This window comes from Bos taurus, chromosome 22 (assembly GCF_002263795.3).
Source record: "Bos taurus isolate L1 Dominette 01449 registration number 42190680 breed Hereford chromosome 22, ARS-UCD2.0, whole genome shotgun sequence".
NCBI lineage: Eukaryota > Metazoa > Chordata > Mammalia > Artiodactyla > Bovidae > Bos > Bos taurus.
In genome coordinates this window covers 30,061,975-30,075,948 of record NC_037349.1, presented here as the reverse complement: position 1 = coordinate 30,075,948, position 13,974 = coordinate 30,061,975, and the positions used below count along the sequence as shown (strand labels likewise).

Below are 13,974 nucleotides of genomic sequence, written 5' to 3'. Positions count from 1 at the left end.
TTAAGGACTGTGACTGCTGGATCATAGAGTAAGTTTAGTTTTATAAGAATCCAACAAATTGTGTTCCAAAGTGACTGTACTATTTTGCATTCCCACAAGCAATGAAAGAGTTTATTTCTAAAAACACGGTTTCTGAGGTATTCATCCTAAGACTCTCCCCAACCCAATGACTCAGGTTCTTTCACATGGCACAATGGAAGTTCAAGAGAAACATTCCATCCTTTTAAGCCTCTACTCAGCCCTCTAACACAGAGTCCTTGGTCAGACTTCTTGGATTTCCCCATTCTGAAGGCAAAGCTGTGCAGTGAGCCAGGCTCTGTGACCACCCATGATCTGAATTATGCACAGGTGTTCAAAAATAGAAAAGGGATCCAGCATAATTAAGAGCATTAAGCAATCATCTCAGCCCAAGGAGGCAGTTGAAGGGAAAAAAGAAGAGTCTGAGCAGCGCTTTGAGAAATAAATTCCACAGCCTTTCACCAAGTTGAAATCTTGGCTTTGGACACAAATAAAAAAGAGCCTGGCCTGATCTACACTCCCAGTGGATTTCTGCCAGATCACAAAAGTTGACCCAATTGGCCTGGTTTTCCACCAAGGCCACCACTGGAAAAGCAGATGGTATAGCTGGTGAGAACCAACCATGGATGGACAGGCCGGCAGAGAGAAAAATGGCAGAACATAGCTGGCCAAGACAGAGTGGGGCGGGGGCGGGGGGGGGCAGGTCTCTGCTATCAAGAGATCCATTTTTACACTGCAATTTAAAAAAAATAACATTATGGTTAGCCTTTGATCTGATTGCCTTCTTTTATAGACTTCCATCCCCCTTTCCTTACATCCTATAAAACATAGCTAACTACTCTTTCATTTTCTCTCTTATCACTTGGTACTGCGATACAGTAGTAAAAGGACTGCTGACTCTATCCAGAGAATCGTGTGTTTTAGGCATAAGTGCGTTAGAAACTTCCAACAAAGGAAGCAGTGCCTAGGTTTTTCCCTAAGATTTCAGGAACCTGGAAAAAGATGCTAAGTTATAAGGATGACTTCTCCTTAAATAAACCGTTACCAAGTATAACGTTATTTGTCATGAGAAACTAAAAAAAAAAAAAAATTAAATTAAATTAAAGCCATTGTTTAATGGACAACACTGGCTCTAATGGGCCCCGTATAACACACACCCGTCTTTTAAAAAGAGCGTTGTCCAAACATTCCCCCTTTGTTATATTTTTCTCCATTCCTGAGGGAAACACTATCTACCTTTACACTCATTTTGTTTAACATCCCCAGTCATTTATGCTATTTACTGAGTATCTGATATTCCTAATAAAATGTCAGTACAAATATCCAAGTTGCCTAGGAGGAAAAAAAAAGTTTTCCACCCTTCCCTGGCTGGTCAAGGTAAACATTTCTATGGCCTGAGTCAGTCAGCCACACTAACACAAACGCCTTTTATCTTTCCTCTGAAATTACAAAAGATCATCCTTTTACTCAGCCATGAACCTAACTAAATCGATACTCTGTACACATCAAAATTAAATATGTTCTCTCTGCTCAAACTGAACAGTATATTATTTATCACTAATATTTAATGACAAAAAAACCTGATAACTCTCTCTGATTATACCACTGATTTCATCTAGTTCCACATCATCGATTCTTTTGGTCATTAGCATAATCACAGAGAACCAGCTCCGGCTTAGGCAGCAAGTTTGATAACAGAGCTGAAAGAAGACACACACTATTTTAAAAACATGTTCCAATTTTCATCTGAGTATATCTTTATTTGTGTGGCTTTCATACCATTAAAGATGCCAGTCCTTGAAAATATGCAGAAATCACTCTCTACACTGAAGAACAAGGTGCCTGTATCATACATAACAAGGATACAGAAGTATAAAGTAGCTGTTAATTAAACACCACTTTTTAACTTGCTACCCTGCGTATGTAACTGTGAAGTTCTAAGCCAAGTCTTTAAGGAGGAGAAAATGGCTCTCCTTCATCTGCTTTTCCCCTCTCCCCCTACTCACATATAAGAGATCAGCCACTTGATACATAATTTTTTTAAAATCAAATTCTCTGGTAATGTTTGCCTTTAAAATGTTTCCCTTTACCCACAAAACAAACAAATAAATAGCAACAACAAAAACAAAAAAATCACTGGCAAATGAACACATTATGAAGACAGGACCAAGACTGATAGTTTCAAATCCACCCTACGTTTTCAGTGTATGGGACTACAGAATGCTGCTGGGCTTTAAATTCACGCGTAAAAAGCTTGCCTTAAATTAACACTTAGCACTTTAAAATGTTCACATGGAAAAATGAATAAACTACAGCCACCTGTATTCACATGGATAAATTTTACCAATGTTAAACAAAAAAAAATCAACTTACCAAAGAACACATATAGGAGAATACTGTCAATGCGTAACTTGAATATGCAAAAGAAAACCCTCTATTGGGGGGAATACATGCCTATGTATTAAAAGTATAACAAAAGCCATGGTACAGAGAAAGTTAACTGAGAGCAGAGCTCACCTCCAGGGGCGAAGGACAGAAGAATAAGAACATGCCAGGAACCTTTCCAACCAGGATCAGAAATATGTTCTTTTTGAAGCTGAGCTGCAGGTACATGGGAGCCCACTGAATTAGTTTCTGAATGACATCTTTTTGGTGTCTTACACATTTCAAAACAAAAATTGAAATCTGTAAGCATATAGTTTTAAGAGAAATCGCTTTGTAAATATCTGCCAGACTGCTTTCCTCAAAAGTTGCTCTCAACTCAAAGATCAAAGTGCTTGAAGCCAAGGCACTGTATTTTATTCCACAATCAGGGTACTTGTTATAATACTACACCCCCAATATAAAATCCATTTGTACCATTTTTAAAAGCGCTTACAACTACTGTAAAGAAGTCTCCCACCTAGGTGCTCTGCCATGGGGAAGTACTCTCTGACACAGAGATGATCTCTGTAGCCAGCAAAAGCCACTGTCCTGCTTCTTAATTAAGAAAAAAAAAAAAAAAATATATATATATATATATATACACACACAGAAATGACATCTCTAAATATCTTTTAAATTTTGAGTTGATACAAATACATGCATAGAAAGAGTAAGCTAGCATCACATCTCACATATGATTTGGGAACACAAGGGTCTGAGGTAAATTTTTGTCAGATGGGGAGTTGATCCCCCCACCCTATCCACATTGCCATCCCCATCCCCAAACATTTAAGCCCTGTGCTACCACTGCCTTAAGGACACAAAAGGGAGAAGCACCCCCAGTCAGCGGGTAGGATGACTTGCTCCTACAAGTATAAGAATTTGTTGTAAGCTTTACCCAAGTTACTACAGTGCGTTTACTGTCAACAGGCATCATACTGCAACAAAAGCCATGATTTAGAAAATAAGATGAATACACTGAAGTGACTGAACCCTTCCTAAGCCCAGAGAAGGCAGGCAAAACAGCAGGTCTGCAACAACATGCCTGATGAAGCCCATCCAAGGCTGAACCATTTTCCATTTTAATAGACAACCTTCTCGATAATTATTGGCAGCTGCACATGGACAGTGATATTCTCTCAAGAGGCCTCACCCGACCTCTGGCCACCCCCCTTTTCAAGATTCAACTAGCTTCCTTCCAAATAATTAAACGTAGCAAACTTTCTATTAGAAAATTTCTATAATACATCATTAAAAAGGGTCTGTCATTGATTCCCTTACGACAAATCAGCTAATTACTTAACTTTCTTAAAGAAATGATAAACATCCTTTCAATAAATAAGGTGCAGGGATTTAACATCATGCTGTAGATTTCACTCACTGGTAGCCACAATAGTAAGACCTTGTAGCCTCAACGACGCACCTATTTTTTTCAACCAGTCCCATTTTTCATCTTTTCATAGAACTCCTCTATTCATGGTTAGAGACACTCTAGATTGAAAACTTGGCCCATCAGAGATTGTTTTTTAAGCCCTTCAGGGTCTGAACAGAAATAAAAGAACTTTGTATTACAGGAATATTTCAAATGCCACACAAACCCAGAGTCAAAGCAACTGCAAAGTTCTAAACGTAAAAACAATTGCCAACTTTTTTGTATCTATTAAAATCAAGCCACACCCAAAGTCAAATGGAATTTTTTTTTTTTTTTTAGGTGAGGACATTTTGGACCAACACTTTGTTGCTGGGTAACTTCAAAAGACACATTACTAATACAGATGAAAAATCTCTATACAACTTTTATTTAAATAACTCTTTTGATCTTACTGGAGAGATCTTTAGCTGAAGCCCTGAATATTTAAACAAGCCTCCTTAGCATTTTATCTTCCTTTATCTCATAATCTTGGAGGATGCAATCATCTTAGGATTCTGCTTGCTTTATTTGTGTGGCACTCTTGGCGAGGTTACTTCCATCAATATTCCTGCGGGCCCTATCACATACATTGAGAGAATTTCCCAAGATGCCTAGGGAAATCAACATACTTATGCCAGCAGAATTAATCTAGTGGGTAAACAGTTCAGATTTTTAAATTAAGACAAAATACGCAGAGAAAAAAATTACAGCAAGCGATTTGACACTAATTGGTAGCTACAACATGACAACGCCCATTGGAAACATGGATGCAAGCAAGGCATAACTTGAAAAGAAATGTCTGGTAGTGAAAACGACTGATGTTCCACATTGTTCCTACCACTCAGCTGAACTGTGAGGCTCTTGTTTTGCCTCTATTTCTCTAAGTATCTGATGTTTCTTTTGGTGCTAGACTCTGAGAAGGGAACTCGTATTCCTTTCTTAAGTTTCCTGAAGTCCAAACAGTCAAGTTAAACCCTTAAGGAGAGTTGTAAGCTTTCCTCCAATACTGATCATTGAGGAGTCCAGTTCTCCCATGTTGGTGGGCCTCAGAATCATACAGGGAGCATTTCAAAAATGCAAAAGCTGGCACCACTCCCAATATGGCACATCCAGGCGCGCTGTGACTACGTCTGTGTTTGGAATGACAGCTCTGCTGTGATTCCAATCCTCATGCATACTTAAAAACCACCGGCTTTGACTCTTAATAGAAATCCAAACACATTAAAAAGAATGCAGGTCTCAAGATAAAAACAAAACATTAGTTGGTAAAATCTACATGAAGATAAAGATTTCACTTTCACAGTCTTTAGGAGTGGAAATTACTTGGTCCATGGGCCTCTGTTTAGTGTGCATTAGAATTACTCCAGGAGAGGTTTGTGAAAAATGCACATTTGCACATCAGTCAGTAAAAATTCTGACTGAAGGATCTGTATTTTAATAAAACTCCCCTAACACATATACATGTATAGACACACACAATGTCTGGAAGCAGGTGAACAAGAACTTCACTTTGAAACATGCTGAACTTGGACCAACAGCAACCCTCTACCACTTCATATATGAGTTACCACCTCCATCTCTTGTGCTCACCTGTCCTCAGGAGAGAAGCCTCCAGCTCCTCTGACAGGGTACCACCAGCTAAAGGGAGAGGCTCTGGGACAGAAAAAACTCATGTAAAACTCACATCACTCCGTTCCCCTAGGAGCTGCGGTTACTTCCTGGGAGCACGAAGAACACCTTCCAAAGTCTGAAGAACACCACACAGCCTCAGTGTCCTTAGGTCTCTAAGCTCAAAGAACATACCTAAAATACTCCCCTAATTCGCAGACAGGGAACCAGGAGCACGAAAAGTCACATTATGATTCAACTGCAGAGCCAGGAGGGAGAAAAAGAAACCTCAGAAATTCTGCTTTTGAGTTGATGCTAAGACTGCTATTCAGTGTACTAGCTGATAAAGTCGATGACAAAATCAGCTAAAACCAGAGAACCTGGAAGCAAAGAGAATCTGGCCAACTGTGAATGTCCACCTGAATTACTATTAATAAATAAATCTGCATCCAAAAATACAACTTGGAAAAACATCTTTGTCCCATCCTAAGTGAATGTCTCCTATTTCACATGAACAGGAATTCAATAATACCAAGTTCAGGTCCATTCTTCTCCCCTTAGTAAACTGTCCTCTAACATGCTAACCTCTGAGATCTCCAAATTCTTGAAATAAAAAACAAAATGACATGAGCTTTCTAATCAGCGACTCCTCCATTTCAGCTTTTTGTCTGAATTAGCAGCAGTTGGAGGAAATAAAGCCATCACAGAGGGGTCCTGAGTAGAGATAACTAAATAATAAAACAGAATACTTGAACACAACTTTATATATGTTCATGCCCCTTTATTTAAAAAAATGTATCTATTTTATTAATATTGTCATTTGGAAACAAAGTACAATTAGCTTTGCACAGGGCCTGCCGAGATGTTCTGGAACACACCAGACATATGTAAATATTTCGTGATATCTGTTCCAACTGAGTAGACCTGTCAAGACATTTAAAGGTTTGACACTACTTCTGACTTTAATTAAATTTCTGGCCAGATACTTTAATGTAATTTAAATAGATTATTAGTTGTCAGGATCTAATATAAATTTTGTTTATGATTTAGCTACTTTAAGTACTCTGATTGAAGAAACTATTTAACCCCATGAGTCCACAGCTTCAAGCATTAAGATGAAGCCACTAAAAAGCCTCCACTGCCCTTTGCACTCTCCCAGTAATTTTAAATTACTACAACCTAACGGCAAATACTGAGGCACCAAATTGAGCCCCTCCCCCACTTTTTTAAAAGCAAAGACCTTGCAGATGGTAATACAGAAAAACCCATGTATGCTTATTCAAGTTCCAGATTCTTTCTTCCAGGCAGCCCGTTCTCTCAGTGGCTGGCTAGGTAGGAAATGTTTTTCTCACTTTCAGTCCCATAAAAATCACTACCAAACACCTGTTGTGCACAAGGCAGGGCATGTATTAAAAACGGGCGTCAGGGGATTTCAAAAAGAAAAACAAGTCTTGCAGAGACATCCTCAAGCTAATCTGGCTAAGAGATTTTCAAGACTGGGTAAAACGGTGCGAGAAAAAGGATGCAGCTTCTGGCACAACCTTCTTGTGAATAGGAGCAGACTCCTAAACAAGGCCCAAAAAAGTACCTCAGTACCAACTGCCTGTAATTAATGAAAATAATTTATTAAAGAAACAAAGAACACTGTCTAATTGTCTTCCCTGGCTGCCATGCACTTTACCCCAATGTACTTCCTCTTTCCAGAATACCAGCCTTGGAGCCATTATTGCAAGAACATTATCTATGGGATGCAAAACCAAAGCACTTCTTGAAATCAAACGTTCCTTACAGCATTTATTTTTAGGTTGGCAGCACAAGCCAAATCTGCTTAATTTCCATTAACCACATCGTCACATGCACACTGAAATAAACTACGTGAGTCCGGGGGGTAGATTAAGTGCCATGCATAAGACACCCCATATTTGGCCAGGTTTTCCTTTGTTTCAGAAATTTGTCTCAACTCATGGCCTGCTGATGTTCTAGCTTTCGGTACCTCTAACCTTAATTCAGCCAAGCACCAAGGAAGAGAAAGATTTTTAAAAATCAGTTTAAGATGGCTCCTTGGATAGCACACATATGGTAAAGTGACACAGATCAGTGCAACAAGGCACAGGAAAGACTGTCTAGAAATTACACCAGCCCAATTGCAAACTTAATTTGGCTTGCTGGCCTGAGTTACAGACTCAGTGTTTGATCACCTGGTGGGATGACTACCATCAACTAAGAAAAAAAAAATCCCCCACAAATGGTAAAAGTCTATGTTGGCTCACATATAAAGTTCACCTGTCTATTCAGCAGATGCCTCTCTTAAAGTTGTTTTCTTTAGAAAACAAACCTCTACTTGCTGGAGACCTTCATATATACTCAGTCCAAAAACATACTTAAAAATAAAAAAAACAACAATACTGCTGGCTTAGCAAAAATGACATGACTATGAAGGAATTCTATAAAGGGACTATGACACCTAACAGGATAAGAAAGAAAAAGAAAAAAGCCCTAAGCAAAAAAATTTCTTCGAAAAACAAAAATACCACCTGTGCAAATCTAGCTATGCTCTGGAAACCTCTTTTCAGCCTCAGAGAAACAGCTCATGCCCGGTGCCTTGAAGTTGCAATTAAATTGTAGTAATTTAAGATTATCGGGCGAGCAAAGGGCAGTGGGAGCTCTTTGGAGGGCTTGCCTCCCCCACTTAATGCTCTTCAGTCAGGGGTTAAATGAGTTTCTTTAATGTAAGTACCTTAAAGTAACTGAATCATAAACAAAATTTATACTATTTTCTGACAGCCTGCAATCTATTTAAATTTTATTAACGGGTGCCTAAAATTATTTTTAAAAGACAGAACGCTTGCAATGCCCTGTAAATATTCTTGGCATACCCACTGAAAAGTAATCAAGACTTTATAATACCTAAATGGAACATACATTTTGGGGATACAGATTCTTTACAAGATAACATTTTAAAAATGAGTTTGCATCTTAAGTAAAACCTGAAAACCAAATCAACAGCACAATAAGGTTGGCTGCAAAGAGGAAGCTGGGTTCAAAAGAAGTTGTCACATCTGTTCTATTCTCCTTTCTCTTCCTTTATGTTGGCATTGCCGTGGTATAAATACGTTTGTTGAGGAAATATCACAATTTTTCTGTTAATTTAAACAACTGCTGAGAACAGACACAGCCTTCAATAGAGCCTACAAATGCAAATATACAAGGCTGGGGGTAGAGTCTTAAGAGAAACAGGGAAAGAGTCAGTAACAGAAAACCATGCCCAGGCTCAATATTAACCCAGTTAACTTTTGTTACTGTTGGTACAAATGATTTAACTAGAAAATATTTATAGCTTTTCAAAAAACATTACATATTGCAGAAAATTGCCTAATAGCATCCATGTGTATGTTTAACTCACATTGTTTAATGATACAATAAAAGGTATATCCAATAAAAGCTACAGACTTTGAAACATGTTGGGTACTCTGGTTATGAAACTCTGACTTAGAAAAACACAAAGTGCTTACTATGTGATCAACGTTTGTTCATTATATATGCAATCCTTAAACAACAATTATTTTTATCCTTCTCTATGTGCTTATTTGTCCTTTTCCCCACTTTGTTCTACTTAATTAAAATGATATTTAATTTGGGTATAGTCTATACCTAAAAAGTGTTACACAGTTTATACTCCAGGATTTAAATATAAACACAAAATCTTTCAGATGTCTCCAGCAATACAACCCTCTTAATTTGAGGCAGTTAATCTAAAAAGTTGATGTTTCTTTCATTATACTTTGATAAACCTGTGAAAACAAAATGCTAAAGTAATTACTGTTACTACTCCCTTTAAAAATGTAAAGCAGTTAAATTTTCCTAGACAACAAGCAAGGACAAGTTACAGAGAACTTGAATAAAAGTAGCAACGTGGTCATGTTGAATGTCAATCTAAAAAAAGAGGTTATGTCTAATCTGGAGAATGCTCCCTCTCGCCTTTTTAAATTCCAAGAGTGGGCTGACACAAAACTTCATCACCAGGATTTTCTTTCTTTCTTTTTTTTTTTTTTTTTTTGAGCTTCACATCAGATTTAAACCCTCACATACAAAACCTTGGCTTCCCTGACAAGGCAGATCTTCTAAACTTGATGTGAGAAAATGTTATCTAACTCTAGTGTAGGAGTCTAATGTTGGTAAAAAAGAATTCCACTGCACAGTTCTGGGTAACAAGACAGCCTCTGGAAGACTTAATAGCCTTTTAATGCCCTTTTGGGTATGTTTTGTTCATAAATAAGAATGCATTATAAAAATAATAACTTGTTTAGCTACTCAGCATCTATAAGGAACTCAGATCCTGCCTGGAGAGGGGTTGAATATTTCCTTCCAAGGGAGGCTTTGCTTGGACAACAAAGATCAGCATTTGCAATAGTCCATTTCTGCATCAGTCAATATACAGCTTTGCTGCTAGATCGAATAGTCCAGGGTTCTTCCTGTAGAGCTCCTGACAACAACCCAGCAGCAGTTCTGTTTGATCTCTCCTGCTTCCTTAATTTGGGTTGTCAAGGTTCAGCAGTTGGAGGCTGTTTACTTTACTTTTTCAAAAAAAAAGAACTGATTTTTTTTTTTTCTCTCTCTCATACAATGACTAATCCAAAGTCTAAGGAGGGTGTGGGGAAAGGGGGGAGGGATGCAGCTAGTGACAAGATGTTAAACATTCCCCCCCTCCTTGCAGTAAGATTTTAGCTAACACCTTTTAATGGTAACTAGTTGAGTTCCTTTTTATATTTTTAATACTCTTTAATTATATGATGTTTCAAGCAGGAAAGTCAGAGACAGAAAGGACTCATTCCCAACCTCTGAAACTGTGAGCCCAATTTTAATTTCCTGGCCTCAAAGAGATGGGTATTTTTCACTTAATAGAATCAAAACTCTAGTGGAATTCTCAAAAGATTTGATACATTTGTCTCTGGAACCGAAAATAACAGGAACTTCTGTGTCTCTGTTATACAGGATAACACTTGGTAGAAAATACCAGAACTCTTATCATTTCTCTTCAAATTCTAGTTAAGATATTTCCCTAAATTGATTCTCACCGTGGAAAATACAAGGGGAAGGGACATGTAAAAAATTGGAGATATTCTTCAATATATTTTCGGCAGGAGAAAAATCTCTTAACCATCCCTTAGGTTTTTTCAATTCAGCTATTGTGCAAGCCCTAAATCCTGAAGCCTACGACAACTAAAGGTAAAGTGTAGACAGTTTCAATGTATAGACTCCTTTCAGAGGGAATACAGAACGGCCCTCCAGCATTCCAGTCTACAGAACAGTAACAAAAAGGGAAATCCAAACTTGGAAAATACCTGTGACCAGACATGAGAGCAACACCAGCCCCTCCTAAGTGGGCTGGAAAAGCTCAAATGCAACCAAATGAAATGTTTATATTAATTTCATTATTCTGTCCAAGCCTCGAAGGCTGGGGGCAGGGGGTGCACAGAGGAACAAATAAGTTTCATTTCGGGTTTTCTGGTTGAGCAAAAGAAAAGGAATTAAAACGAACGCGTAGGATGAGCCCAGACTAAATCAATACACTTTGTAATCAGCCCGGCAAGGGTATTTGGACACAATGACTTGGAAATAATTAATAGTTAAAAAGGAGGGGGGGGGGGCGGGAGAAGGGTGAGAAGGGGAGCGAGGGATGTCATCATATTTTATCAGAGCACTTTATACTCCACGCTAAACTTTGATCTCTAGATTTTCGGATTTTGGAAAGAAAAGGGGGAAAAAGGAGAAAGTCTAATATTTCGAAGCACCTACCGGCTTGAGGACAGGCGCATTCCTGGCTCCGGCGCCAGATCGCTGCGCTCGCGCCGCCCATGCTGAGGCTTTGGGCACAGAGAACCCCCGGGCGCAACCCAAAGCTCTAAGGTGTCCCTAGACCCTGCGCACCCGCCCGCGGCCGCAGCCGCCTCGACTTACCCGCGGAGACCCGGGAGGGAGTGGGAGCGCCGCCTTCACGCCCGCGGAGGAGGCGCCGGCAGCACCATGGTCCCCGGCGCCGCTGCCGCTGCCCCTGGCCCGCTTGCTCGCCACACGCTCTCTTCCTCTTGCAAACTTTCGGGTTCTGCGGTCGACAAGAAACCGGGGTGACCGTCAGCAAGTCTTCTCGGTGCAGGTTGGGGGAAATGGAGTGGGGCGGGATAGATGAGTAAGCTGGGGGGCCAAGGCTGAGAGGGCGTCGGGCCCAAAGGACCCACAAGCGTGCGTGGAGGGAAGAGAGAATGTGGCTCAGGGATTCCCTGCAAGGATCCAGAGACAGGGAATCGGACGGAGCCAAAGTCTCAGCACCTTACCCGGGATCTTACAAAGTTGCAACAACAAAAAAGGAGGGGGGAGAAAAGGGGGAGGGGTGGGATCGGGATAAGATCGCAGTCGCAAGGTTTGGAGTTACAACTGTTTATTTAGTCCTTATTCTAACAGGAGGCGGGAGCTGCGCGGCAATGGGGGGCGATTGAGGGCGGGGGGGGGGTGTTGCAGGCAGCGATTTCTTAGCAAACACTTGCGGGGGGCGGGGGGGGGGGGCGGGTAGGGCATGAGACTTTGTTTCTGGGCGCGAAGCTCCCTTGCGCCCGCGTGTGTCACCGCCAGTCTCCAGGGACCAAGGTGGAGCTCACAACAGGTGGGGAGGGGGACTAGCCTAGGGCCAAAAAGGAGAAGGAATCAAAGTTTCCGAGCGCAGCAGCGTCTGGGAAGGAGGGGGGCGGAAGGCGGGGGCGAGGGGAGGCGGAGGCAGTGAATGACCGCGACCCCGCGGCAACTGGCAAACCCCTCGGCTCCCGGCGCCGCCACCTCGGTCCCCACCCGAGGCGCACGGCCGCCCGACTCGAGGCTGGCTCAGCTGAATCCTCTCTGCGGGGCACGAATGGAGCGCCGGGAGCTCGGGAAGAAGGCGGCGCGCGGACGAGGAACGGACGGAGAGCCTTCGGCTGCCGGGACAGCGCCAAAGGGACGCGGCGACTCGCGCACGTCTCAGGACATATCGAGGCTTGGGAAATCCCCTCCACCCCCGTTCTTAAGAGGGGAGTACACCCAGAAAGTGCATGTGATGGAGTGGAGAGGAATCCGCGCGCGGCGACTACCCGCAGCGCACCCTGCTCCCACTCTCACTCGCGGAGCTGGCCACGGCAGTCGCGGATCCCTGGCAGGGAGGCTGAGTTCGCTGGGCCGAGCGCGTGAGGGGTACGTGTCTAGCTGAGGGTGCGCGGGTATGTGTTTGAGTTTTCTGGGCTCCGGGGTGCGACAGAGGAGTGTCCCCGCCATCGAGGTCGGGACATGGCGTGCGTAGCACTAGAGACGTCCCCAGCCGTGGGGCCTAGGGCGCGGACATCCCCAGTCATTCTGCTGAGGCCCAAGGAGCAGCCCCAGGGCATAGAGGGGACAAACACTAGCAGTTGAGCGAAGGGAAAAAGTTTGCTCCAAGTCCAAACTTTGGGCTAGAGAAGCACTCAGCAGCGCGCCCCCCTCCCGCCGTGGACCTGACCCCGGGCCCTGCGCCCTCCCGGCAGCTACTCGACAGGCACCCCAACAACGGACACTGAAAGTTACGCCAGGCCGCCTGGGCTTATCGATTTCTCTCTCCACGGCGAGTGCAGAACAACGCGTGAAGGGGCCACGGGGAAGGCGAGATTGCCTCCTCGCCGCTGCCTTCGCCGCCCCACCCCCCATTTGACTTATGGAAATACACCCAAGAGAGCAGTGCCCCTGGAAACCCCTCCACCCCCGAGGCGACTGCAGCCCCCACCCACCCCAGAGCCTGGCCCTGACCCTGGGAAGAGAGAGGCTGCCTCTGGGGAGGGCTGGGGGAGATGCACGTGGAGCTGGGAGATGGAAAGTAGATATTTTTTTTCTTTTCTTTTCTTTCTTTCTTTCTTTTTTTTTTTTTTTTTGGTTGTTGTTTTTGTTGTTTAAAGTGGTCGGAAACAAGGCAGGAGGCGGCTTGGGAAAAAGTGGAGCAGAAATGGAAAAATACAAACTCACCCGCAGCAAATGGTCTCTCGGTGCAAACTAAGGTGTTTTCGGGCCTTTCCCCGAGCGCGCCCACTCCCGCCCGCGCGCGCACCCCCGCAAACACACTCACTTGGTCACACACGCGCGCGCGCTCACATATACACACACACACACAGACACACACGCACACACACACGCACTCCCGGGCGAGGGCCGGGCCGCGCGAGTACAGCATGAAACCGCCACACAATAAATAACAATAGATTCCTCCGCTCCGGACTAGCTTCCCGGAGCCCAGCTAGCGCCAGTGGTGGCGGCGACCGCAGAGGCCCGGACGGCGTCGGGCCCGGGGCTTTCCCCAGCCTGCTCCCACCCCTGGCATCCAGCCTGGGCCCCTTCTCCACCTCACGCGCCCACAAACCACCCCCGGGCTTGAGCCTGCTCACCCTCCTTCCCCAAGACACTTAGGTGCTGGTGCCCGCCCCCACCCCCACCCCCGGAACAAATAAATAAATAAGGCGCGCGCG

At 43.1% G+C, this 13,974-nt stretch overlaps 1 protein-coding gene across 19 annotated transcripts in view; it reads right to left on the bottom strand.

The window, feature by feature from the left end:
• The window catches only part of FOXP1 (forkhead box P1), a 627,940-nt gene extending 614,269 nt beyond the window's left edge, over positions 1-13,671 (bottom strand). For 17 of the 19 annotated variants that reach the window (XM_059879649.1, XM_059879647.1, XM_059879650.1 and 14 more), the window contains exons 1-2: positions 13,478-13,671; positions 11,420-11,564 (exon numbers count right to left, since the gene is read on the bottom strand). The gene's annotated coding sequence lies outside the window, so the exon portion shown is untranslated. Of the gene's footprint in view, positions 1-11,257; positions 11,381-11,419; positions 11,820-13,477 lie in introns of those variants that run through there. The other 2 variants (XM_059879645.1, XM_059879654.1) reach the window with 2 other exon arrangements.
• Positions 13,672-13,974: the final 303 nt, after the last annotated feature.